At 41.0% G+C, this 26,329-nt stretch overlaps 1 protein-coding gene across 2 annotated transcripts in view; it reads left to right on the top strand.

The window, feature by feature from the left end:
• Positions 1-306: 306 nt before the first annotated feature.
• gulp1a (GULP PTB domain containing engulfment adaptor 1a) overlaps positions 307-26,329 on the top strand; it is a 300,705-nt gene continuing 274,682 nt past the window's right edge. Inside the window, exon 1 of one of the 2 annotated variants that reach the window (XM_034186209.1) lies at positions 307-457. The gene's annotated coding sequence lies outside the window, so the exon portion shown is untranslated. The remainder of the gene's footprint in view (positions 458-26,329) is intronic. The other variant, XM_034186208.1, reaches the window with a different exon arrangement.

Genomic DNA, 26,329 nt, shown 5'->3' with positions numbered 1-26,329 from the left:
AAATATGGACTTCCGTGAATATCAAAGCTATTTTCACATCTAAACTTTGCTTGTATTGTTTTATCCCGTTTCATGTTGTTTAATAGAATGGGTTAAAAGCTGACTCGGCTCTACTTTAAGAACTCTTCGTGTCTCGCTTGCACTTGCTTTGGAGATGTTTTGTTTGAAAACCAAACACAAAAGCGCGACGACACGAAGCGCACATTCGAAAAAAAAAGTGATGAACTTCCTCAGTAGTTTCCTGTGGAGGCTTTCTCCTCCTTTTTCCATGTATTATTCAAGTTGCGACCAAAGAGCTCCGCCGCTGAGCCTGAGAGTCCGTGACGTCACAGCCTTACGGAGCAGCTGTGGAGGAGCAGCAGGAGGAGGAGAGAGGAGCAGACTGCTGGATGTACAGCGCTCAGGACGGAGGTGCCTTTTATTCTCCGGCACTGTTCGGACTTAGTGTCGTTCCTCTGTGAGTAAACACACACTGTGTGTGTGTGTGTGTTTGATTTTCTGCTCTTTGTTGTTTGCCGCCGTCATGCTTTGGGGTCTCGCGCACTCTGCGATGTTTTACTGCGAACTCACAAGTTGTCGTTGCTGTGGAACATCTTTTTTTATGTCCTTTATATATATATATAAAACCCCTTTGTGCTTTCGGTCAAAAACGAACGGGGAAACTTTGTTGCGCTATTAAGTTTGTGTCCGTGCAAGGTGGACTCTGAACTACGAGTTATTTTAATCTTTTGCTTCAGCTAAGTTCGTTTTAACTCCGTATTCCGCCTTTCCCCCTGCCGGTTCCCTCATAACAAACTGCTTCAAATCATAGATTGTATATATTCTATCCAAACACATCTGTTGGTCGGCAGTGACCCCGTTATTTCTTGTCAAAGCCAATGATATAGAGTCGATATTGGCCGATATTAGTGCCGATACAGAAATCAGGGCGCAGCATTACGGTCTTTCTTTAAACCTAAATAGACAGTTTTCATCCTAAACGCACGTCTGCAATGTTAATTCGTGCAGTTCATTTGTGAAAGATGCTCTCTGGTAGTTACATATTACTCAGAGGTGTCGGTGGATGCTGCATCTTTCAAGTCATATTTTGGTGTAATTAGTGGGCTCTCCATTAATGTAAGGGTCAGTGGATCAAACTGTGGTTTCTCATTTATGTGTGCTGAACTGTCCTTGAGCAAGATGTTAAATTCCAAATTATTCCCAGCTCTGTAACTGTGTGTGAATGGATTTGTGATTTGCTTTGGAGAAAAACATGCCTGACAAATGCACACACGCTCAGGATTTTTCTGGATGTAGATGTTTGCTTGTGGGTGTTTTTGGCAGCTGTAATTGATTTTATTTGACATCTTTGCTCCTTCCTGTCATTTTCCAGATTGGTCATTAAGCCCCATCCTCACCTTTATGGATATGAATACATGACTTTCACGGTGTGAAGTGTTGTCCATACCTTGGAAAATCTTATGGGGCTATTCCACAGTGCACTGTTCCTTCTTGTTTCATTCTGAATAGCAAATCAGGTGCGTTTTGAAGCATCATAGTAAATTCTTGATTTGTCTTTGTCAGTCTTGAACAAACTTGGTATACGTAGTTACAGGCTTGATTGGCACCAGTGTTGGAATTGGGTGAAATTTTCTGTTTCATCTCAATTTGCCAAATCTTAACTAGTGAGTGGTAACCTCCAGTTGTACATCAGGTATGTGCAAACATCTTTAAATTGGATAGTCCTAGCGAGTACATCTTGAAACTTGTTTAATCGTACTTTATCTGGGTAAAAATTTGGACGCAAGCAGCGTTTGTTGCGCTTCTGGCCGAGGGCGTAGCTCCTTATTTTCGTTTTTGGGCGGTTGCCAGGTTTGCACTTTGTAAGCCAGCTAGTTGCCAGATCTGCACTTTATAAGAAAACCTTTTAGGAAGCAAGCTGGCGTAAGCCATTTCATCCCATTTGTGCCCTTTTTTGGATCATGGGTACTTGAACGGCAATAGAATGGTATAGAACGATGCCCTGTGGAATAGAGGTGTTAGAGGGGTTGAATGTCTGTGACAAAGTGGTATATTCTGCCATTATTGGGCAGCGCAGTCTCATTTGAGGGTGGACACTAAAGGGTTTAAATATGATACATATGATACAATAATCCTACATCCGGGGACAGCCTTCGTATGTTCCCATCAGAAACACGGCACTTTCTCTGAGTTTTTGGGAAAATTAAACAGCAAACAAAGTGAAAATGCAGAGAAAAAGTGACAATGCAGTGGAAAGCGTACATGTGTTGTGGTTTATTTATTAGTGCAGCAGCTAAGAGAATATTTAGAGCAAAATCCTGGAAATGGTGACGCAAACATCAAATCCAGCACAAATACTCCTCAGACATATTACTCTTTTGAAAAAACTGACTAGCCAATTTAATTTCATTAAGCAGCCAGGTAGGGGTCAATTGAAGAATTACACAGGGGTCAAAATTAAAAATGCTCCAATCAAATTGAAAACTACACTACATTATTTGTCTGATCATAACAATTTCAAAAAGGTATAGTTTGGACTATCTATGACTAAATGTTCAGGAGTAAAAACAGCAAAAATGGTGACAAAAGTCATTTTCAGTTTGGGACAAAAGTTAAAGTTGCTCCAGTTTTGGTAAACAAAGATGCAGATTATTAGTTGAGTTAACAGGGTTTTAAAAAGGAATAGTTTGCACCATCTGCCATGCTTATGTTATCATGTTACAGGGTAACATATTTCACGTCATAGAATCCAATGGATGTTGACCTTCTTTGACCTTTACTTTGGAGACAAAGCATTCAACACAGTCAAAACTATTCCATTTATTAATCCTATTTGCTCAATCATTAATTTGCATTTTTTTTTTTTTTACCAAAATTGGAGCAACTTTAACTTTTGACCCCTGTACAAACTGAAACTGACCTTTGTCACCACTTTTGCTGTTTTTGCCCCATAACTCCCGAACATTCAGTCATAGATAGTCCAAACTATACCTTTTTGGAATCGCTACGATCAGCCAAATAATGTAGTGTTGTTTTCAATTTGATTGGAGCATTTTTAATTTTGACCCCTGTGTAATTTTTCTGTTGACCCCTATCTGGCTGCTTATTGAAAATTCAAATGGCTAGTCATTGTTTTTCAAAAGAGTAATGTCTAAGGAGTATTTGTGCCAACTTTGGTGCTTGTATCACCATTTACAGGATTGTTCAGTTATCTGCTGCGTTATATGAACCGGAGCTCAGACATGTCAAGGCAGTCGTGCATGTGAGAGAACACAGCTACTCTGGCTCGGTGTGTAGGCTAAAACTTATCGACACGACCTCTCCCATTCGCCTTGTTTTCCCTTCTTCACTGGGAACCAGGAAAAAAACCCTGCACTTTTCGCGACTGCTTTGGTGATTGCAGCCGAAAACAAAACAGTAAGCCATCTTTCCATGTGAAGTGATGCTGTGTTTGTGTTGTGCAATGGAGGCTGTCCCCAAAAGGGATCAAATCCTGTGATGTCACACAGGGGTTCAAGAGACTGCGCTGCCCTATTCTGAGGTCTTCTTTTATCTGTAGCAGGATTTTCAACAGCTTCAAAAATTCTTGTTTTCTGTCATGAACTTTGACATACTTTCATATCCTTTGCATTTCTGTGGAGACCTTGACATTGTCGTACATACTGTGACATCACTGAGAGGTTCTGTGGAAGCACAAAACTTGTGCTACAGTTATGCTACAGGCGCACTGTGGTTTTGTTCACGCTCCAAGTCCAACACATTATGTCATTGATCTGTGTGCGAGATGACATTTGTGGGTGACCATGATCTTCACACACCCATTTGTCACATTTCTAGATAAATGGGTGACCTTCTAGATTGTGTATCCATCAAAGTGAGAATGGGGGTTTGCTGTTAGTCTGGATTATTTGATGCTGTATGTTATATAACTCAAACTCAAATTTTTGTTCTTTTTTGAGGGGACATGATGGTCTAGTGGTTACGTGTTGCGCTTGAGACCAGAGGATCCTTTGTTCAAATCCCAGCCTGACCAGAAAATCACTAAGGGCCCTTGGGCAAGGTCCTTAATCCCCTAGTTGCTCCCGGTGTGTAGTGAGTACCTTGTATGGCAGCACCTTCACATCGGGGTGAATGGAAGGCATTATTGTAAAAGTGCTATATAAATGCAGTCCATTTAACCTTTGTCCTCAGGTATTTGGGGGCTATTTGTTTTGAGCTGAACCAGGCAGTTTTTGAAACAACTCAGACAGCTGCTGCATAGATCAGTCTAAGCAACAGAAGGAAGGTGGAGTGGGAGTGAATATTCTCAAGTGAATGTTGTAATTAATACATTGCAAGAGCTTTTTATACTCAGTCACAAGGATGTTGGTGTGCAATCCTTGACGCTGGGGCCAAGTCGACATTCACATCCTGGAGTGGAAGATGCTTTCATGTGGTGTGGAGACAAACATTGTCAATTTAAATAATTTGTGTGTGATGATCAAATGATCTTCTAGTTTATGAACAATAAACAATGCTCTATTATCTGTGCCACTTTGATCTTTTTGATTTCTCTTAAGTTACATTTTCATTTTCATGAATATTCATCCCTAAACCTCAACAGTTTGAAACCTTGTCCATGCCCTGTAATACCTTAGGGATGGTGTTCGAACCAAGATAGCACGTCAACATGTTGTGGCCTTGTTTTATCAGTGGTGGATATTCAAGCTGTTTTAAGTATTATTTGACATACTTTGGTCATTCTTTCAGATGGAAAAACACTATATAAATTCAGTACATTTTTATGTATTTACCAGACAGAGCAGGTATATGAGTGACATTTAGCCTAAAAAAATTAGAAAGGTTCCTTTTCAACTGAGGCTTTGTCCCATTTAATCTTCACTTATCGTATAATCTGCCTACACAATTCATGTTTCTCAGCATGACTGCAGTAGAGCTGTGTTGTAAGGATTGCATATTGCATACCACAGATATATATACCAGTTAGCTGGACGGTGGTGGATCAGCATCTGTCTGTAGTACTTCTGGTTTCTGTTCTCATTTCATGCTTGACGAGTCACCATTTTCCAGGATTGAGAAACAGAGGTGATGCAGATGTGTTGAAGTCAGCAGTACTTTGTCTTACAAATGTACATTTTCAATTTTCATTCTCCTATTTAACAGTTTGAAGTGCGGCATCCAGCCGATACTAACACTGTTAAGTTGCAGTTAAGTGGTTCCTGCTGATGAGGTTGATCCAGTAGAATGAGGACTCCTGTGAATTTAGCCTGTTTTTGCAAATCATCTTGAATTAACATTGGGGTTCTCTGTTCTCTGTCAAAAAGCAATCCAATTTTTATTTTATTTTATTTTTTTATGTAACAGTTTGTAGAACAAGGATGTGGAATGTCAAAGCAGGAAGTTGCATCAAAATACCAGCATATATGTAAAAACAAAATGCAACAATAATATTTATTTAGCGAACTGATGGCACAACTGGCATTATGTCTTTGAACATTTTAACCCCAGATGTACATTGTATTTTTTAAGTTTAATTGGTTCAGCAGAAATGCCAAATGTTGTGTGGTGTAGTATGTTTCCCCCCCACCTTAGATCAGGCTTTTGTCATTGTGACCAGGTGCTACAGTCCATGTGTAACTTTAGAGCAGTGTTTCTCTATCTTTTCAGACCAAGGACCACTTAACCAATAAAACATGCCTTATGGATCACCTAACTCCCAAGATATGCAAAAAAATATCATGCATGATCAAATCTCCGACACTATGTGCAGCTCATCAAAGTGGAGTAAAGAAGAAGTGAACAGAGCGAGTGGTGATGTCAGCGGATCGCATCAGTGCAGCTCGTCTGGAGGATTATAACAAGAAGTTAAATCTGTTATAAACATACTTTAACAGCTGCACACAAGAAGGAAATAACACACAACTGTTTTATTAAGCCATGACAATGTGAACATGACAAATAATTACCTTTTTAGATGGCTCAAAATGCTTTCTGCAGGTAGTTAGGTGCTCGCGCGAAAGACTCCAGCTACAGCCTCCTCTGTGATTCAGGATGCGATTAGAGCCGTTTTCAATGACCAATTTGCAGAAAAAAAAATTATTAATCCTCCATGAAATAATTATTTTATATACACAGCGTCCACAGAGCACGTGGCAACCGGTGGAACAAAGAACGGTGTCCAGCTGTGAACACAGCCGGTGGGCTCGTCACGACGATGCTCATGCTATTGTTCGTGTTAGTGCACTTTAACCAGTGACCCAAGGTGATGAGTGGACGTTCTTAGTGCTCAGTCTTTTCAGAGGATCCTTAGTGTACTCTCTCGTTGGGCTGTGACTGTTGGAGAGTAGTTTGTTGGAGATGCAAATTAGTGACCAAACACACAAATTACTGACAGATTTTCTGTTGGTATGTCACTGAGGTGGCACAAACATGTCAGAGCATGTCCTCCAATTGTCAGCCATATTTTGCACGGACAGGCGGCGAAGATGTCCGCATACATACCGCATGTGTACATGCACAAATGTCAAGCGCAGCCTTCGCAGATGCAAGGATTTGCTGATTTGTGCACACTTGCCATATGGCACTCTCATGGGTGTCTAACGCCACACACAGATGAAATGATGATACGTTTATGCACAAAGTGTTCAATTGATATTATCCAGTTATTATCCTGTTGTTATGTGAAAAGACGTAGCCAGGAAGCCCTGTAAATAATAACAAAATAAAACAAGAGCAGTCAGAGATTTCTGAAATCCATCAGTTCAGATCCAGATCACCTCCAAAATTCAGTGGAGTCTTTCATGCCCTAATATCTATCTGTGATGCAAATTTGGTGAGAATGTGTGAAGTAGTTTTGAAGTAATCATTCAAAGCCTATATAAAGTGAAATCTTGATCCAAAATCCGGATTTGGACCCAGATCACCTCCAAAGTTGTATGGAGTCTTCCATGACCTAATATCTATCTGTGGTGAGAATTTGGTGAGAATTCGTGAAGTAGTTTTGACATGTAGTTGTATGTAAAAGTTTGGGCACCCCTGATGATTTTCATGATTTTCGATTATAAATCACTGGTTGTTTGGATCAGCAATTTCAGTTAAAAATATCATATAGCACACAAACACAGTGATATTTGAGAAGTGAAATGAAGTTTATAGGATTTACAGAAAGTGTGCAATAATTCTTTAAACAAAATTAGGCAGGTGCATAAATTTGGGCACCCCAACAGAAAAAAAATACATCCATATTTAGTAGATCCTCCTTTTACAGAAATAACAGCCTCTAAACACTTCCTATAGCTTTTGATGAGAGTCTGGATTGTGATTGAAGGTATTTTGGACCATTCTTCTTTCCAAAACATCTCAGGTTTGTTGGGTTCCAAGCGTGGACAGCCCGTTTAAACTCACACCACAGATTTTCAATAATATTCAAGTCTGGGGACTGAGATGGCCATTCCAGAACATTGTACTTGTTCCTCTGCATGAATGCCTTAGTAGATTTTGAGTAGTGTTTATGACCCCTTCACACATAGTGCGAAGTGTGGACGACATGTGGATGAAAATGGTGAAACAGCGCAAACCAGTTTGAAATTAGTGCACCATGAAACATCGCGCCGACGAGCAGGCGTGCACGATGCCAGCGGGACAGGCCGCGCATGCGACAGTCTCTGTCAAGCAGGAATAGCTGCTCATGCTGTTGCAGCTGCTTACACTGTGTTCCATGGGACGAGCTGCACCACATCGCTCTGCTGATTTGGAGGAAAATTAAATAAAAACCAGCTGTATAATTAGTGAATATCACTGGACTGATATAAATAATACATAAAGGGGGAGACAATACAGAACTCCGCGGTTAAATAACCCTGATTTAAAAAAAAACAACAGCAACAAAAAAAACACACGTCCTAATTACCAGACAGCAACTCTACCACTGTGCCATAATCAGTGTCATGTAAAAGGAGCGTGAAATGCCTCTAATCAACAAGCAGACAAACGTATTTTCGCAAAAAAAGAAAAAAAAAAAGCGCTGTGATAACTATCCAAACAGCGTTTGCTACAGTGTATGTCTGCTGATATGTGACTGAAAGTGGCGTATTTGTCGTACTGTTGGCCTGTCATATGGTCCTGCGGTGCCCAGCTCACTGTCCTGTCAGACAGACGGGACGTTCAGTTCGCATGCTGCGTGTCCACATAAAACTGACAGCTTTAGGCGCGCTGGCGACGTTCAGATCACCAGCGCTCTACAGCCTGTCGCAAGTGATATATTTTCTTATGTTTTCGATGTGAGTACAGCAAGCGTGCACACATGCCTGTGTCTGTCAACACACAATGAGTGTTCTGCAGCCCTGATGTCCAGGTCCAGAGATGTCAACAACTGCCATGCCCCGTCCTCTCAGCGCACAGACCAAAGTGTCCTTCTGTCATCAGATAAGATGCACCTCGCCTGCGGGGAGCAAACCACATGCATGCACGTGTTGGGGGGGAGCGGAGGAGCGTGCAACACATACACACACACACACACACACACACACACACACACACACACACACACACACACACACACACACACACACACGTGTTGTGGGGGGAGCCAAGGCACGCCACATCTCGGCAACTCCACAGTCGTATGGAACACAGACAAATTTCATTCCCAGTAGAACACTGGTCATCTGCAGACTGCTGTCATACTAAGAGTGCGATTGGCCGCACATTTTCTAAGTGCCATGCGAGCGGCATTAGGTGTGCGTGCGTGTCAGTTGGAATTTGGCGTACACCTGCTGCGAGAGGGTGTGATGGGTTTGCACAGTGCACACTTTGTCTTTCAGGTGCTTGTGTGCGCTAATAGTTGTAGCAACAGGTGTACAAGGCGTTTGCGACAGGGACGACATTACATGGTTTGCAAACGATTCCTGCGTCATGTGCACTAAGTGCGCACTTTGTCCAAACTTCGCACTATGTTTGAAGGGGTCCTTAGGGTTGTTGTCTTGTTGAAAGATCCAGCCCTGGTGCAACTTCAACTTTGTCACTGATTCATGAACATTGTTCTCAAGAATCTGCTGATATTGACTGGAATCCATGTGACCCTCAACTTTAACAAGATTCCCAGTACCTGCACTGGCCACACACCCACACACAGCATGATGCAACCACCTCTAAATTTTACTGTAGGTAGCAAGTGTTTTTCTTGGAATGCTGTATTCTTTTTCAGCCATGCATACCGCCCCTTGTTATGTCCAAATAACTCAATTTTAGTTTCATCAGTCCATAGCACCTTATTCCAAAATGAAGCTGGCTTGTCCAAATGTGCTTTATAGTTGAACGATGCACAGAGACACTAGCTGCAGCAAGATCATGTTGTCGATCTTTGGAGCAGGTCTGTGGGTTGACTATGACTGTTCTCACCATCCTTTACTTCAGCTTATCTGAGATTTTTCTTGGCCTGCCACTTCGGGGCTTAACTACTACTGTACTTGCGGTCTTCCATTTCTTCACTGTGGTCCTCACAATGGAAACTGACAGCTGAAATCTCTCAGATAGCTTTTTGTACCCCCCCCCCCCCCCCCATGATGTTGAACAATCTTTGTTTTCAAATCATTTGAGAGTTGTTTTGAGGCTCCCATATTGCCACTCATTAGAAGAGATGCAAAGAGGGGAAACATGTGCAAAATGGCCACCTTAAATACCAATTTGGTTTCTGGGATCCCATGGGGCCAGAGACCCCGACTCCTGTGGGCATATGCCCCGCAGACCCCTTGCAAATTTTCCTCGGATTTCACAATTTTCATTTCACAGCCCGATTAAGTGAAACTTGATCCAGAATCCATATCCAGATCACCTCCAAAATTGAATAGGTTCTTCCATGGCCTAATATCTATCTGTGGTGAAAATTCCGTCAAAATTCGTGCAGTAGTTTTGCCGTAATCCTGCTGACAGACAGACAGACAAATAAACAGTGATGGTTTATTACTCACCAACTTGCAGAATGATGTCCTTGCGGGATCTACTGCCCTCCCCTTCCATGAATATCCAGTATACAACCATGACGGGGCAATGTCCAGCAGCGCTTCGGGGTGTGCGTCCTTTGATTTGAGTAATTTGGAAATAACATAATCATAATGTCCCTTCAGTTGTTCCCTTGTTTTTTTCATTCAGGGTTGCCACAGCAGATCCAAGGTGGATTGGCATGTTGATTTGGCATGGATCGCACACGACATTCTTCCTTCTCTGTCCTTCTGCATTTTGGCTTTGATGGTATGATGATGTTGAATTACCATGGCAGCAGAGAGCTGCATTAAGCGGAAGGATTTTTGTGGTTTAAACAAATATGAGCTGGGGACAGATGGATATGAACAGAGTTCGCTGTGGTCTGAAAACATGATGTCATATTTCCTCACTATTCATGCGCTGTTCTCAGTGGGAACATCAAACAACTGTTGCACACCATCAGAGAGAGAACAAAACAAGCTAAATATTAAATGGTTAATTTTCCACACTCATCAGTTTGGATTTATCTTGTGTGTGTGCGAGCGTATGTGCACGTGCATTTCTCTGTTATTCTTGTGCGGCGTCAGCTAAATCTGCAGAAAAAATGACATCATTGGATAATTAACACTTGACTCACTGGAAAACAACTGAACAAACAAAACAACTAACACTTTTTTATGGCTGGAAAACAACTGAGCCATAAAAATTAAAAACAGATATTTTAAAAACCATTGCAGGGACTGAAATATATCACAACTGTTGTCCTGTTCTCTCTTTGTACTCCTTCAACCGGACTCAAGCTCCACACTGAGCTTTGTGTCTCAAACTCTGGATTATGCAAATAATGAAAAAAAAGGACAATAAATGTCATGTACCTAAAGCGTTCCATGCAAGGTGTTTTCATGCAGGTGCTATCAGGCGTATGGCAGTGGAGGAAAAAAAAAATCCTGCACACACACGCATAGTCCAAACTGAATGTGCACGTACAGAAACCTGGAAAAAGGTTTCATTTAATTTTTTAGCTTGCTTTGTCTTCCATGGTAACAGGTTTTTAGTTAGAGCCCCAAATTAAAAAAAAGATTAAAAACCACACAGCACTGTCTGAAACAGCTCTGGTCGGTGCTCTCTGCATGCATAATTAACACGGCAGCAGAGCTTTGTCCAACACAAAAGCCCACAATGAACCATCAGCCTCAACTTCCATTGTGCTCCTCAATTAAAAAAAAAAAAAAAATTAACTGCATAAGTCCAGAAAGCATGAATGGAAGTCCTGACATCCGCTGCAGCTGCATGCATGGCCAGGCTGACAGCAACTTCCAGAAGCGTCTGTTCCTCTCTGGTCATCTCTACTATTTTGGCGTGCTCTCCAGCAGCTTGTGCTTGTCTGGCACCCAGAAGGTTAGATTGTCATTTTTTTCCTCAATTCACTCACAGTGTAATGGTCGCATAGCACCAGTGTGACTGCTCTGGGAGCATAGTGAGAGGACCCTTGTCACCTTGCCAACTTTGAACAGTTCAAAATCCAGGCACAATGCTTGCGACACCCTGCGAGTCAAGGGATGAAAGAGCACCACCCAGCGAACGTCGCATTTATCAAGCATTTTTCCTCACAATTGCCATTTGCACACTGTCGCAGCCCAGTAAGATAGGACCCTTAGACTTAGATGAGAAGCACTGGTTGCATTGTGAGGGAATATCAGCTACAACATTCTGGCCATGTGGGGCATTTCCTACTCCAGCACACAGGTGCCTCGGTGTTGAGAACCCCAGGAATTGGAAAAACCAAGGGGAAACCCAAATTTCCAATGCGCCAGGTAGATGTTTACTTTTGATTATTGGGGATGGGCTGGTTGTCTGCCTTGGTGACTGCCATCCAGGTGGTTACATAGTGTGGTGGATGTGGTGATTGCAGCATGCTTCCAGGTCAGACCTGACCAGGGAGTTAGTGTTAGGTTTGTAGATGAATAGAAATGCATCAGGCCTCGTGTGGCTTTTTTCTTTCCTTTTTTAATTGAACTTTCAGTAATTGACCCTACATCTGCTGAATGAAACACATATAGACTTCTTGTTTTGCTCAGCTGTTTCTAAAGTTCTGTTCTTGTTGAAACCTCTATTTAAACTTGAACGTTTTGTTTCTGTCAGATATTAAGTGTTGTAACAGACCGTTACGTGGTGTGAGAGAAATGGAGAGGAAGGCAGCATGACTGCTGGCGGTCACAGAGGAGTCTGTTTAGTATAAGTTGCTGTCAAAATTAGCAGTAATAGTAAACTATATCAGCCTCATTTTGTCATTAATTAAATGCCTACAGCAACTCGAGGAAAGTAGAGCCTGTGAGGTTTCTTGGCCAGCAGCAGTTTTGACAGGAGCGAACCCTGAGGAGGAACATTAAGGAAAACCATTAAGGAAAGTTGAGGCTTGCTGTCCTTTCTTTGCATTTGGCTTCAACATTCATTTGGCTATGGAGTCACTTAAATAGATGTAAAGTCACTTAATAGGATTTATTAATGTGCTGTACAGCATTATTAAATAAGAAAAAACATTTAAACAAAGTGCTAGAGCTGAGAATATTAATTGATTATCAAGTTAATTGAGAATTATTTTGTTGGGCTACAACTAATTGATAAATTGATTGATTATTTTCTCAGTCAGTTGGTCCATAAAAGGTCAATATATTGTCAGAAAAGGTGAAAAATGTCAATCATTGTTATCAAGAGTCTGAGATAATGCATTTAAATGTCTTGTTTAGTCCACAACCTGAAAATATTTAATATCCTGCCAGATAGGCGTAAAGCAGCTTATGAAATACACCAGAGAATATTCACATTTAAGAAGCTGAAATTTAAGAACTTGGATATTTAAAAAGTTGTTGATTAATTTAATGGTTGATTAATCATAGAATAGATTAATCATTGCAGCTCTGTTATTTTGATAAGAAATTAGTTATTTTAAGCCTTTTTTCATCTCCAGATGCTCTGATTTTCTGGTTTCTTTATGACTAAATGTATATCTTTGGATTGTGGTTGAAACAAATAATCGATTACCTGAGAAAAACATTTGGCAGATTACTTGATAATGAAAACTAGAGCACCGCCCTCGCCGCTCGTAGAGCACAAACCTCCACCAATACTAGTTTCCAATTTCACAAAGTCAAAGTCCTGTTAGAAGTAACTTTTCATAAGCTAAATTAGATGTGATCAAATGTCAGGAGTATGTATTTAGTTAATGCACTTTAACCAAAGTTTTTTGTGGTATTGTCAGGTTTTTTTTTTTAACTTTTTTGATTTCTGAATTCTTTTCAGATAATTTTCACAGAACATTGGTTATCTGTGCTATGCACGATTTGTCATTGCTTATTTGCACTTGGTTTCCGACTCATAACTGGAAGACAGACAAACAGGCATCAAATTGGAACCTCCATCCAATTTTGGTGGTGTAGGAAAATCTATAACAAAAAAAATGAGAGGGACTGAGGCACTTTTGATTGAGATATAATGCAAAATGTACAGCAAATGAGCTTTTCAATATTAAATTCAAATGTCCTCAAAATCCAATTAGAGCCGGATCAAACTTTGTCAGGTGATAATGAGTGTCAGTCTGCACCTCACTTTCAAATGAGAGTGATTGGAGCATGTTTGATTATGATATAATGTAAAATATTCATTAAATGGGGTTTTCAATATTAAATTTAAATGGCCACAAAATCTGTATTCTGGATTAGATCGGGATCAAACTTTGTCAGTCGATAAAGGATACTATCCTACATCATGCTCTCAAATATGAAAGAACTTTCATCCTTTCAATGTTAAAGATAGAGAAAGATAGAAAGATAGAGTGAAAGATTTTTCCTGACTTTGACCTATGACCTTGAAAATTGAATCAGTTCTTGCCTCTCAGGATATGAATCTTCAGCAAAAATTTCATAATGACTTATGAAAAACTGTGGGCTCCAGGCTGTACACAAACAGACAATCAGACAAACAGTTATTGTGGAGCACTTTCTCAGACACTGAAGTGATACTATGGTAACAGGAAAATGGCAAAATTTGCCCACAAACAAATTTTGATCAAATTTCTCATTATTGAGGATTGTTATTTAATTGATTTAACAAAAGATGGCACAGACATTCTCTTACCATTTCTGTTTTCATTGTTTTATTGCTCTGCATTGTTTATTACTACACTATTACTCCCAGTAATTTAAAAATTTAAACCAATTTGAAATTTGAAAGTGTTGTGCTTCCAAGCAACGGTGGCCTTGGTGGCTGTCTGACCAAGCCTTTGGAAATAAAACAAACTGACTAACAAGCTCATTTCAACCGACATGTAACTTCAACACCACACACGCTGTGTTGGACTGGAGTCACCATCAGATTTCTGCCACTTTCAGTGATAAGCCGTTTACAGATTTACTCGATATAGATGGACCTAACAGCCTATCACATGGTCAGTGCATCTGCTACAAGTCTTTCTACTTGATTGTTGTTCACTCCTCAAGAAATCCTGGATGTCATCTTCAAGCAGAAACATCATAAAGCATGTGGCATAGATAATGTAACTTCAGAACATACAGTGCATCTGGAAAGTATTTACAGAGCTTCACTTTTTCCGCATTTTGTTATGTTACAGCCTTATTCCAAAACGGATGAAATTCGTTTTTTTTCCTCAAAATTCTACACACACTACCCCATAATGACAATGTGAAACAAGTTTTTTTTTTTTTTTTTTAGACTTTTGCAAATTTATTTAAAAAAAAAAAAAAGAAATCACATGTACATAAGCAATCACAGCCTTTTCCATGAAGCTCAGAATTGAGCTCCAGTGTATCCTGTTTCCACTGATCACCCATGAAATGTGTCTACAGATTCATTTGAGTCCACCTGGGGTAAATTCAGTTGATTGGACATAATTTGGAAAGGCACACATCTGTCGACATATAAGGTCCCACAGTTGACATTGCATGTCAAAACACAAACCAAGCATGAAGTCAAAGGAATTGAGACAGGATTGTTTTGAGGGACAAATCTAGGGAAGGGCACAGAAATATCTCTGCTGCTTTGAAGGTCCCAATGAGCATAGTGGCCTCCATCATCTGTAAATGGAAGACGTTCAGATCCACCAGGACTTTTTGTAGTGCTGGTCAGTTGTCCAGGGCATGATGTCATTGTTGTGTAATTGTCATGGCAGCAGCGGCACCATTTCCACATTGGTGAATGTTAATTTAGTTGGTGAGGAGTTCACACACGGTGTGTCGTCACGATCACATTACTATTGTTTTCGGCACGGCAGCACGGTGGTTTAGTAGTTACCACTGGTGCCTCACAGCAAGAAGGTCGTAGGATTGCTTCCCACCCTTTCTGTGTGGAGTTTGCATGTTCTTCCCGTGTCCGTGTGGGTTTCCTCTGGGCACTCCGGTTTCCTCCCACAGTTAAAAACATGCTTATTTAGGGTCTGCTTCTTTGTCTGCCCCTGACCAAGGCAGCGTCTCTACATCTGGAGTTGGTCCCTGGACGCTGGACTGTGGCTGCTCACTGCTCCTAGTGGTTGGATTGTGTCTAACTGTAATTAGGATGGGTTAAATGCAGAGGACAAATTTCATTGTATCTATGTATATACATATACAATGACAATAAAGGCTCTATTCTATTCTATTCTATTCTATTCTTGTAGTGAAACTCTTTGTATTTGTTAGTGATTTTCTACGGTAAACGGTTTTCAAACATGGCCCAGCAGACAGCCTGGATATTCAGAACCGGACCAGAAGAGCAACTGGCTCGAGCGAAGAGGGAGCGTCTCATCAGTTGAGCTTGTGGCCCGGAGGAGAGACACACAGTCAGCAACAAACGTTAGCAGACAGTGGCAGTGGCAGAAAATGACAGCATTTGGAGGAAAAGTGCTTAATCACTGAAGTCTCACAAAACAATGCACAAAGGATATTAATTATTGTTTTTCTTTACACGAGGGACCATAACGTCAGCTTGTTGGTGAGCCGGTAACAGTGGCATCATTTGGAGGAACGATGTATAATCAGTCAAGTCCCACAAACAACTAGGGATGGGGCCGATCCAATCCTGGATTGGTATCGTTCGGATACCGACGTAATTCACGTATCGGAAAATACCGATCCAACCTGCGACATTTTCAATACTGGAGGAGAGCCACTATGAATCCTCTCAACTGCTGTTGTTTGCTCTCTGCTTGTTTACTACTGAGCGGGAGGAGAAGAGGGGGAGGTTTCTGAAGCCGGGCTGTTTGAGAGAGCTCTGTCAGCGGCAAATTTCTGCCCACTTCACTGTCCCGATACTGTAAAATACCAGCTCAGCGTGCAGTCGAGTAGGAGAAGCCGAAAACAGATTCTGTCCACTGAAATGGAAAAAAAGTCTTCATTAAAATCCTGTGTGTGAGCATTGTTGATGATACATTTATTTTACAGTTGAAAGGCTTTGTGTTTCCCAGAAGTTCGAGTTTGTGCAGCACGAAAACAGTGAGAGAGAGAGATGGAGGGAGAGAGAAAGCATGCGAAAGAGAGAAAGTGAGTGAGAGAGATAGCTAGAGACAGGCAGAGAAAGAGAGAGACAGGCAGAGAGATAGAGAGAGAGGGAGAGAGAGACAGAGAGAGGTACAGTCAGAGAGAGGGAGAGAGATAGATAGACAGAGAGGGAGAGAGACAGACAGACAGAGAGAGAGGGAGAGAGAGACAGAGAGAGGTACAGTCAGAGAGAGGGAGAGAGACAGACAGACAGGGAGAGAAAGAGAGAGAGAGAGAGAGAGAGACTGCTGTCTTTTCTCTTTAAGTCTATACAAATAAGGCTATAAAGGTCTATAAAAAAATAAAAGTATTTCATTCCTTCACCAAAACATCAAATGTAGGCTTTCATCTTAGATACACCTTCTGGAAAATGGTAACTCATCTTTCAGGTCTCCTTTTTAAAAAAAAAAAAAAAAAATCCTCATATAAAATCAACAATAATGATAATAATATATTAAAACAAACAGAGCTCTGGTATCAGATCCGAAGAGCATCAGTATCGGCAGATATCCAAATTTGGGTATCGTGATCGGAAGTGAAAAAATTTGAATCGGTGCATCACTACAAACAACACAGGAGGATATTATTATTGTTATTCCTTTACATGAGAGACTGTAACTTGAGTTTACTAACCGGCAAAGCAGGAGATATTAATGGCCCAGTCCACTCCAGAGAAATTGTGGTGTGCCCCATGAAAAAAGCACATTAATGAAGGAGGAATAAAAACTGTCCAGTGTGAAACGAAGAATGATTCTTGTTTGTTGCCTGCACCAATAGGTAAGAGTCCTGGTTAGCGACTTTAATCAGCTAGAAAGGTGAGTCATGATTGATATCTTTATACATATATATATATATATATATATATATATATATATATATATATATATATGCATATGTATATGTGTATATACGAGGTCTATAAGATAATAAACCGACCCTTTTATTTTTTTTTAACTATATGGATTTGAATGACGTGCGATTACACCAATCATGCTTGAACTTTTCCCTGTGGGCAGGCCTTGAGTGAGATGTGGTCCCGCCCTCTCGGCTGAATTCCTTTGTTTCACAAGCTGCTCGAGACGGCGCGCGTTGCTTTATCAACATTTTTTCTGGACCTGTGAAGAATATCCGAGTGGACACTATTCGAGAAATTAAGCTGGTTTTCGGTGAAAAGTTTAACGGCTGATGAGAGATTATGGGGTGTTTCTGTTGCTGTAAGGACTTCCCACAGAGCGGGACGTCGTGCATCGCTTCCAGGCGCCATCGTCGGCCTGTTTCGACCTGAAAACATCCTAATTTAAGGCTTAATTCACCCAGGACGTCGTGAGAGAACAGAGAAGATTCAGAAGAGGCCGGCATGAGGACTTTATGCGGACATTCCACTGTTTAAGGACATTTTTTAATGAAAGACGTGCGCGCAAATTCGCCGAGTCATTTCCGTGACGACTCGGCAAATGACAGGAAAAACACCTCCGTGTTGAAAACCATTTGTAAAATTCAGGCGGCTTTTGATGGCTTTCAACAAGTGAGTAACTGAGAAATTGTTTAACAGCTTGGGCATCTTCCAACTTGCCCGTTAAGGTTTCCAACGGAGGTGTTTTTCCTGTCGCAACCCCCCGCGGTCGGGTCCGGCCCAACATGCGACTGCCCGCACGTTCTTTCATTACAAAATGTCCGTTAACAATGGAATGTCCGAATAAACTCCTCATGCCGACTTCTTCTGAAAGTTCTCTGTTCTCTGACGACTTCCTGGACCAACAGAGCCTGAAATGTGGACGTTTTCAACTTGAAACGGCGAGACGCTGCCGCCTCGAAGCGCAGATCGCCGTCAGGCGCCGTGGGCCATCCTTACGGCGACACTACCAGACCAAAATCTCTCATCAGCCGTTAAAATTTTTACCGAAAATCAGCTGAATTTATCGAATGGTGTCCACTCAGTTGTACCTTACAGTTTTGAAAAAAATTTGATCAAACAAAGCAGCAGTCTCTGAGCCATTCCTAAACAATGAAAAAATCGACGAGAGGGTGGGCGACTCCTCACTCAAAGACTGCCTACAGGCGAATGACGTAACAGACAGGCATGAAAAAACTCTCGCATGCCCACGAGGGTTCAAGCATGTCTGATGTAATCACACGTGATTCAAATCCATATGGTTTTTGAAAAAATAATAAGGTCGGATACTTTTCTAATAGACCTCGTATATAGGTATGTGTGTGCATATGTGTATCGTATATATGTGTATATATTGTGTATATATATGTATATATGTGTATCACACACACATATATATATATATATATATATATATATATATATATATATATCCGAGTTAAATAATCTGGTCACTGGCTTCAACAGGCTGGGGGGGTGGACACACCTCCTCCCACACTGGAGGAAACACCCCACCTTCCTGCGCAGATCATGAAGCTGGAGCGACACAGTCTGGTGACATGAGATGAATTGTCGGTGACTTATGGAAACAAATATGTATGCCTATATAGTCATACTGAGCAGTGTCGTACCATGTATTCTTCGAGTGTGTACTGTACATTTCCCTAATATAAATTGCTGCCTCACAGTGTTTCACACGAGTAAGGTCTAAGTTTACCAATCCCACTGAGCAAGCACCCAGGTGACAGTGTGAAAAACTCCCTGGTTATAATGAGGAAGAAACCTCAAGCAGACCAGACTCCAGACTCAGAGGGGTGACTCACTGCTAAGGCCATTGTAACAGTTGCAAGGTTTTTACAAGTTTTGCAAGAATTTCATGACAAACAGAAACAGATAAACAGATGACCAACAAAAACAGAGTCCTTAATTGAAATTGTACTTATGTTAACATGTTTATTAGTGTGCTATAGACCCTATAAGTTGTATCCTCAATAAAAAAAGTTTTACTATGGAGATATGACCACGTTATTTGAGTTTCAGCATAGAATTGCTGTTAAATAATCATAAACACTTTGGTTCTTTAATTTAGAACAGTTTTGTGCAAAAATTAGTCTGTGTCTATCACTGACAATCAATCCTGCTCCCAATCCAGTCTTCTGCATCCTCTGACCATTCTCATCATTGCCAGAGCTGAAGAATGTGATGACAAACCGCCCCCCACCCCTAAAAAACAAAACAACAACAACAAAAAAAAAACAAAGTCCATATAAGAGAAGCACATGTAAAGAGATATGCTGGCTTTTTTTAAATCACTTGGTTGATGTCTGTTTCTGTGAGATAATGTCGATGGGCTTGCTTTCATTATTTTGGAGAAGTGTTTGTTCTTCATATGGAAGGTCTCATAATTTCCTTGTTTAGCTTGAAATAATCCAACAAAGGCATTTTTTTCCTTTGGGGGAGGGGGTGCTAATAGCATGTGGAAAAAATAATCTTATATTCAATATGTGCTGATTGTGTAGATTCATGGGTGCAGTGAATGGACCAGTGTGCTTTCCTTCTTGATCTTGCAGAATTCACTGTGATTCCATTGAAAGTTACAAAGTTCAGGTTCTTGCTGCTCATGGCAGAGACATAACATGACTACATATCATTGCGTTCAGTGCGTAGTGCTGCTTCTGTACAGTCACCCTCCTTCATGTTTGCCGGTCTTCTGTCTGGCTTCAAAAGTTTCAAGAAACACTTCATCTGTCGGTCCACGATCACAGTGTGACTCAGAACATCATTATGATCAGCTCATGCTCCATATTTCTCACTGTCAGCAGAAGCCCTCGTACAACAAGTTCATCTTACCACCTCAAGCTGTTTGTTGTCATCTTCACTGCAAGCCTTTTACACAGTCAGAAACATCAGTTTGTCATCCACTGTAACTGTCACAGACATTACATTTGGAATTAGAATTGAGCAGAAAGATTTGTTTGAGGGCTGGCCTTCACTAGCATAAATTAAGGTTATCATTACGTCTATACTGAGACAAACCCCTTGTTCTAAAATCATACCAGTCACTGTCCGATGTCAAGATAATTGAAATTTGTGTCCCGCCTAGCAATGATGTTGACTTTTCTAAATGTCAAAGCCTTGGGGGCTCATCATCACTGTGATAGAATTAATCCTCTCAGCAGTTGTTACATATCTTGATTAATCATGGTCTTCTGCAAATGAGACAGCTGAAGGAGCCTTGTGTTGGTGCACACTGGTGCTTGCATTCTGAGATGTTGTGGTCTTTTGTCTAGCTGTTACTTTGATGAGGCTCTTATTGTTTCCTTGAATGAAGGCTTATTTCCAGCATTAATAGAGATGCTTTGTTTTTCCAAGTGGCATTTCATTCAGGAATTATCTTAAGAGCCAGAGCTGCAGGAGGAAAAAAACCCCCAAACAAAAACAAAACAGTTGAGGTATCTAGCAATTAAACAAGTTCTGTATTTTGCATTCGTTGTTTTGACGATCCCACGACCCGATCTTGGATAAGCAGTTGAGGATGACTGTGTGAGTAAGTGTGTTTTGATGATTCAGAGGAATTCAAAAAGAAAAAGTGTTAACATTTTGTCACGTCTCTATAGTTGCTTTCAAGGTCCCATGAGCCTTTGTGTGATTGGTGTAATTCCAGTTGAAGACAAGTGTGTGAACAACAAGCTCGAGTATTAGTGAAGCGCAGAAAACTGCTCTGTATAAATAAAGAAATTAAAGCATAATAAAGTGCAAATTTGGCAAAATTGCAACACAGAAAGAGAAAAATTCCCACAGACTGGACGCTGCTGAGATTAGAGTTTGGTGAAATTATGCAAGCATCCACCCTCTCACTAGCTGGGCAAAAAGCATGGACCATTTTTCTAAAATTGATACAGGTACGAGGGGTGATTGAAAGGTTTTGAGCTTGACCCAGAAAAAGTAGGGTATGGTTCGCCAGGATAAAACTTGAGAATGGCATTAAGGAATTGCAGCGACGCTAGAAAGAATGTGTGGACTTATATGGAGATTATGTTGAAAGTAAAGCATTACAGTATTTCAGTTGTGTTTTTTCTTGGTCAGGCTCAAAACGTTTCAGTCATCTCTGATAGTGGGAGTTTTTCCTTCCCACTGTCGCCAAGTGCTTGCTCACAGGGGGTCGTTTTGACCATTGGGGTTTTTACGTAATTATTGTATGGCCTTGCCTTACAATATAAAGCGCCTTGGGGCAACTGTTTGTTGTGATTTGGCGCTATATAAATAAAATTGATTGATTGATTGATTGATACTATGAAGAAAGGTTGAAAAGGGAGTGACCATTCAGACTTCCCAAAAGATTCTGTTAAAAAGTACAAACTCTCCTGTATGAGCACCTGGAAGCAGGACACCTATGGGCCTTTCACAGTGAACATGTCATTTGATCATTTTGACGCCTCCCCCATGTGTTGAACACATTGGATGCATTGGTCGCGGCAAGGGGGTGGAGGTTCCTACGTCACTATATGGCGCTTCAAGGGCCCAGTGAACAAGCAGGACAATCGCCATCTTGAAACAGTCTGCCAATCATAACCAAAATATTAAAAGAAAAGTCATCCATAATCCTGCTGGGAGAAGCTTTTTTGAGCGACTGTTCAGAGTGAGGCTGGGACGAGGGAGACCTGATCTGACGGGTGGACCGATCAGACCGCAACACCAGGCAGAGACACACACACACAGCAGTCGGTATCATGCTAGCTTGGTTTTTGACATGTCACACTTATCACTTCCTAGTTTAGCTTGAAATAAACCAACAAAGGCATTTTTTCCCAACAGAGTTAGAAGTGTTTATTTCTTGCTAGCTTTTACATAATATATGACAAAGGTGTTACATTTACACACAAACGAAACAGAGTTCGCAGCGAGCAAACTCTGGTGGTGGTGTCACATGGCGATGTCACCAGCCTGTGACGTCACCATGGTAACATCCGCAAAATGTCTTGTAAATCACTTCAGAGGTGTTATCAGGTTCCAAAAACAGCATTTTCAGTTTTTGAAGTCTTTATTTCTCACTAGCATTTGCATAATATATGACAAAGAGGTAATATTTGCACACAAACAAAATAGAGTTTGCAGCTAGCTCGACCAGCCACTGACGTCACAGTCCTGCTTTACTCTGATTGGCTGTTACCCCCGCCCCTCAAAAAGAAAAAGAAACAGAATGAAACAGAATGTGACTGTTTAACTTCTTAACCCTCTGGGGCCGACGCCGTCGTATACGATGGCTAAGACCAAGCTTTACTAAATTATAAATAAATTTTGAATGATATGAGATAGAAACTTACTTTTTTTTTGTTGCTGAAAAGTTAACACCGAGGACTTTAGAGCCAGTCATCGGCCATCTTTGTACTCCTCATAGCAGCTGTGTGATGACGTGCGCAATGTGTGTCCAATCTGAATTGGTTCACCGTCACATGGTTTTCCAAAAATCCAATCGTAGAGCAGATTTAACTCACGTGAAAAGCCAAAGATCGTTTTCAGGAGTGATGTGTTACGAGTTGGCCCGTTTGAATAGCCTCCTGGGTGCTCCAATGAGTACATACTATTAGTACATACTCACTGTGCCCTGCACCATTACGCACAGCGATCAGTGAAAGCAGGAGCAGACGGAGAGCCTCTGATGACAATCTCACATGCTCAAACAAAGAGTGTGTAACTATCAGGATTGCTTCACTAGTGTGCATGTAAATGTTACTGGATAACTGTTGCTTTCTCTGCATAAAGTACTGTTTACCATATCAATGGACAACAAAATGCATAGACCATTTTGTATATATTGTTTAAAATGTGCATTTGTGTTTATTGTTTGAACCTTTTTGTTGTACAGACTTTCACACAAGACCTCAAATTACCTTTATAAAGTGTCAAAACAGTTGTTTATTATAGTTTGCTGTGTATTTTGAATAAATGTGTGTGGAAAATTATTTTTCGCTTTATTTTTTCCTTGCCTATTTTTGATTGTAAACCTTTATTACACTTATAAAACACAACAAAAACATATATTCTAAAAGCACAGGTTGTCCTGGAAAAAAAGAGACATAAAACGTGATTGTGGGATGCAGGGAGAGCTGTTAACAGCAATAATAAAACATTTATGCCAGGCGAGTGAACTGTCCAAAAAATGCCCTCGGACCCCAGAGGGTTAAAATACCTCTTAAAATAGATCAAGGTTAGCCATCTTTGAACGTTTCCAAGGTCTGTGTCCCAAGAATGTTCCATGTGAATTTGAAGACTCTGGCAGTTATAACACTGGACTTATGCTGAGCATAGACAGACGGACAGACAGATGGATGGACAGACAAACGGATGCAAAGTCTTCATAATACCCAGTGGCCTCAGGTAAAAATGGCTTGTTAAACATGTCTGTGGTTTTCACAGTAAAAAACCCAACTTTTTTCTACGAATTTAGGTCCATTGTGTTCATTGCAGTATGTCAGAATGAAAGAAAAATTGTAAAGTCACACAGGTGAGGTTATGTTGCCAAAAATGACACCAAACAAGGCAAAGTAAACTGTTTTTTTTAAGATAAATTGTGAAGGTAAAACCAAAAGTAATGAAAATTGGCCAATTATACCCTTGACTCCAGTGGCTTAAAACACATTGGATCTGCTCCATTAAAACAAATGATTTGTGGGTAAATAAATCTTCCAAATAAGTGAACAAGATAGGGTGGTGGTCCTAATCAAGTCTTTCTACTTGATAAATTAACCATCTTATTGGTCTTGCTTCTCAGATGCAACATGGCACATCAGAATGGAAATTCGTTTCTTAAAAATAAATAAATAAATAAATAGCATGCCCTATAGTTATGCATGAAGCTGAATCTTAACATATGATCAGTACTCCATGCTGCAGCTCATTTAGTCTGAAAATTCACCTTCAATACTGATTTCAACAATGTATACGAGGTCTGTCCATAAAGTATCGTACCTTTTTATTTTTTTTTAAACTATATGGATTTGATTCATATGTTTTCACGTCAGACAAGCTTGAACCCTCGTGCGCATGCGTGAGTTTTTCCACGCCTGTCGGTGACGTCATTCGCCTGTGAGCATGCCTTGTGGAAGGAGTGGTCCCGCCCCGTCGTCGGATTTTCATTGTCTGGAAATGGCGGAATGATTTGGGTTTTTTTCCATCAGAATTTTTTCAGAAGCTGTTAGAGACTGGCACCTGGAAACCATTCGAAAAATTTATCTGGCTTTCAGTGAAAATTTTACGGGCTTCACAGAGAATGAGGTCTGTTAGTACAGCTTTAAGGACCCCTTTAAGGACGCTCAGCGCGCCGCGCTCCGAGCTGCGACAGTGCGGCACAAGCCACCGGACCATTTCTAAACGGATGGCTCTGTGGATACGAGACGGTCGTGTGCTCTTTCTCTGGTTATCACAAGAGCTGGACATCAGCCATTTTCTGGCAGATTTTACTTTTAACAAGAGATTTTGTCATGGAAAGCCGCGCAGAGGCTTCGCGCGTCATGACTGATTCACTTTGGAAGCGAGACAAAGGAACACCTCCGTTTTGGCATGTCAGAGGACAAGTTTGGACATGTCCAGCTCTCCACAGTTTCAGTGATACTTACTGGACAGGTAAGCATTGAAAGCCGAGATAGACATGTCCAAAGTTGTCCTCTGACACGCCAAAACGGAGGTGTTCCTGAATCGGTCGTGACGCGCGAAGCCTCCACGCGGCTTTCCATGACAAAATCTCTTGTTAAAAGGGAAATCTGCCGGAAAATGGCTGATGTCCAGCTCTTGTGATAACCAGAGAAAGCTCACACGACGGTCTCGTATCCACAGAGCCATCCGTTTAGAAATGGTCCGGTGGCTTGTGCCGCGTCGTCGTAGCTTGGAGCGCGGTGCGCCGAGCGTCCTTAAAGGGGTTCTTAAAGCTGTACTAACAGACCTTATTCTCTGTGAAGCCCGTAAAATTTTCACCGAAAGCCAGATAAATTTTTCGAATGGTTTCCAGGTGCCTGTCTCTATCAGCTTCTGAAAAAATTCTGATGGAAAAAAAACCCAAATCATTCCGCCATTTCCAGACAATGAAAATCCGACGACGGGGCGGGACCACTCCTTCCACAAGACGTGCTCACAGGCGAATGACGTCACCGACAGGCGTGGAAAAACTCACGCATGCGAACGAGGGTTCAAGCTTGTCTGATGTGAAAACATATGAATCAAATCCATATAGTTTAAAAAAAAATAAAAAGGTACGATACTTTATGGACAGACCTCGTATTTTGTGTTATGATGTTTAACATATGCACCTATGCAGAATGTAGTCCTGGTACATTAGATTATTCTCAGTGCTTTCTTCTAAAATAAAGAACCAGTCTTGTCGTGCTTTGAAAGGTCAGCTGCTGTCATGGTCAAAGTCGAAATGTTCTGGGAGAAAAAGCTATTTGATTTGCTTGTTGTGCAGTCACATAGTGTGGCACCACTGCAGAGTAACAGGAATATAATAATTCAGTCTGGCTTTCAGAGAATCCCTGTTCATGAGTTTGGCATTTAGTCTGTATGAGTGTTGGCTGACATGTAGGGAGAGTGACGATGAAGGAATAACACCACCCAATGAAATATTATATTATTATATGTTATATTTGATTTCTTTTGATTATTAATTGTATTTTTCATTACCAGGTATGACGTACGAGGTCTATTAGAAGAGTATCCAACCTTATTTAAAAAAAAACAAAAAACATATGGATTTGAATCATGTGTGCTTGCGTGAGCCAACCTTGAACCTTCATGCGCATGCGTGATTTTTTTCACGCCTGTTGATTGCGTCATTCGCCTGTGAGCAGGCTTTGAGTGAGGAGTGGTCCAGCCCTCTCGGCGGATTTTCATTGTCAGGGAAATGGCTGAGAGACTGCCGCTTTGCTTGATCAAATTT

Source organism: Thalassophryne amazonica, chromosome 14 (genome assembly GCF_902500255.1).
Source record: "Thalassophryne amazonica chromosome 14, fThaAma1.1, whole genome shotgun sequence".
Lineage (NCBI taxonomy): Eukaryota > Metazoa > Chordata > Actinopteri > Batrachoidiformes > Batrachoididae > Thalassophryne > Thalassophryne amazonica.
Note: the sequence above shows the minus strand (reverse complement) of the source record. Positions and strands in the feature narration are given on the sequence as shown.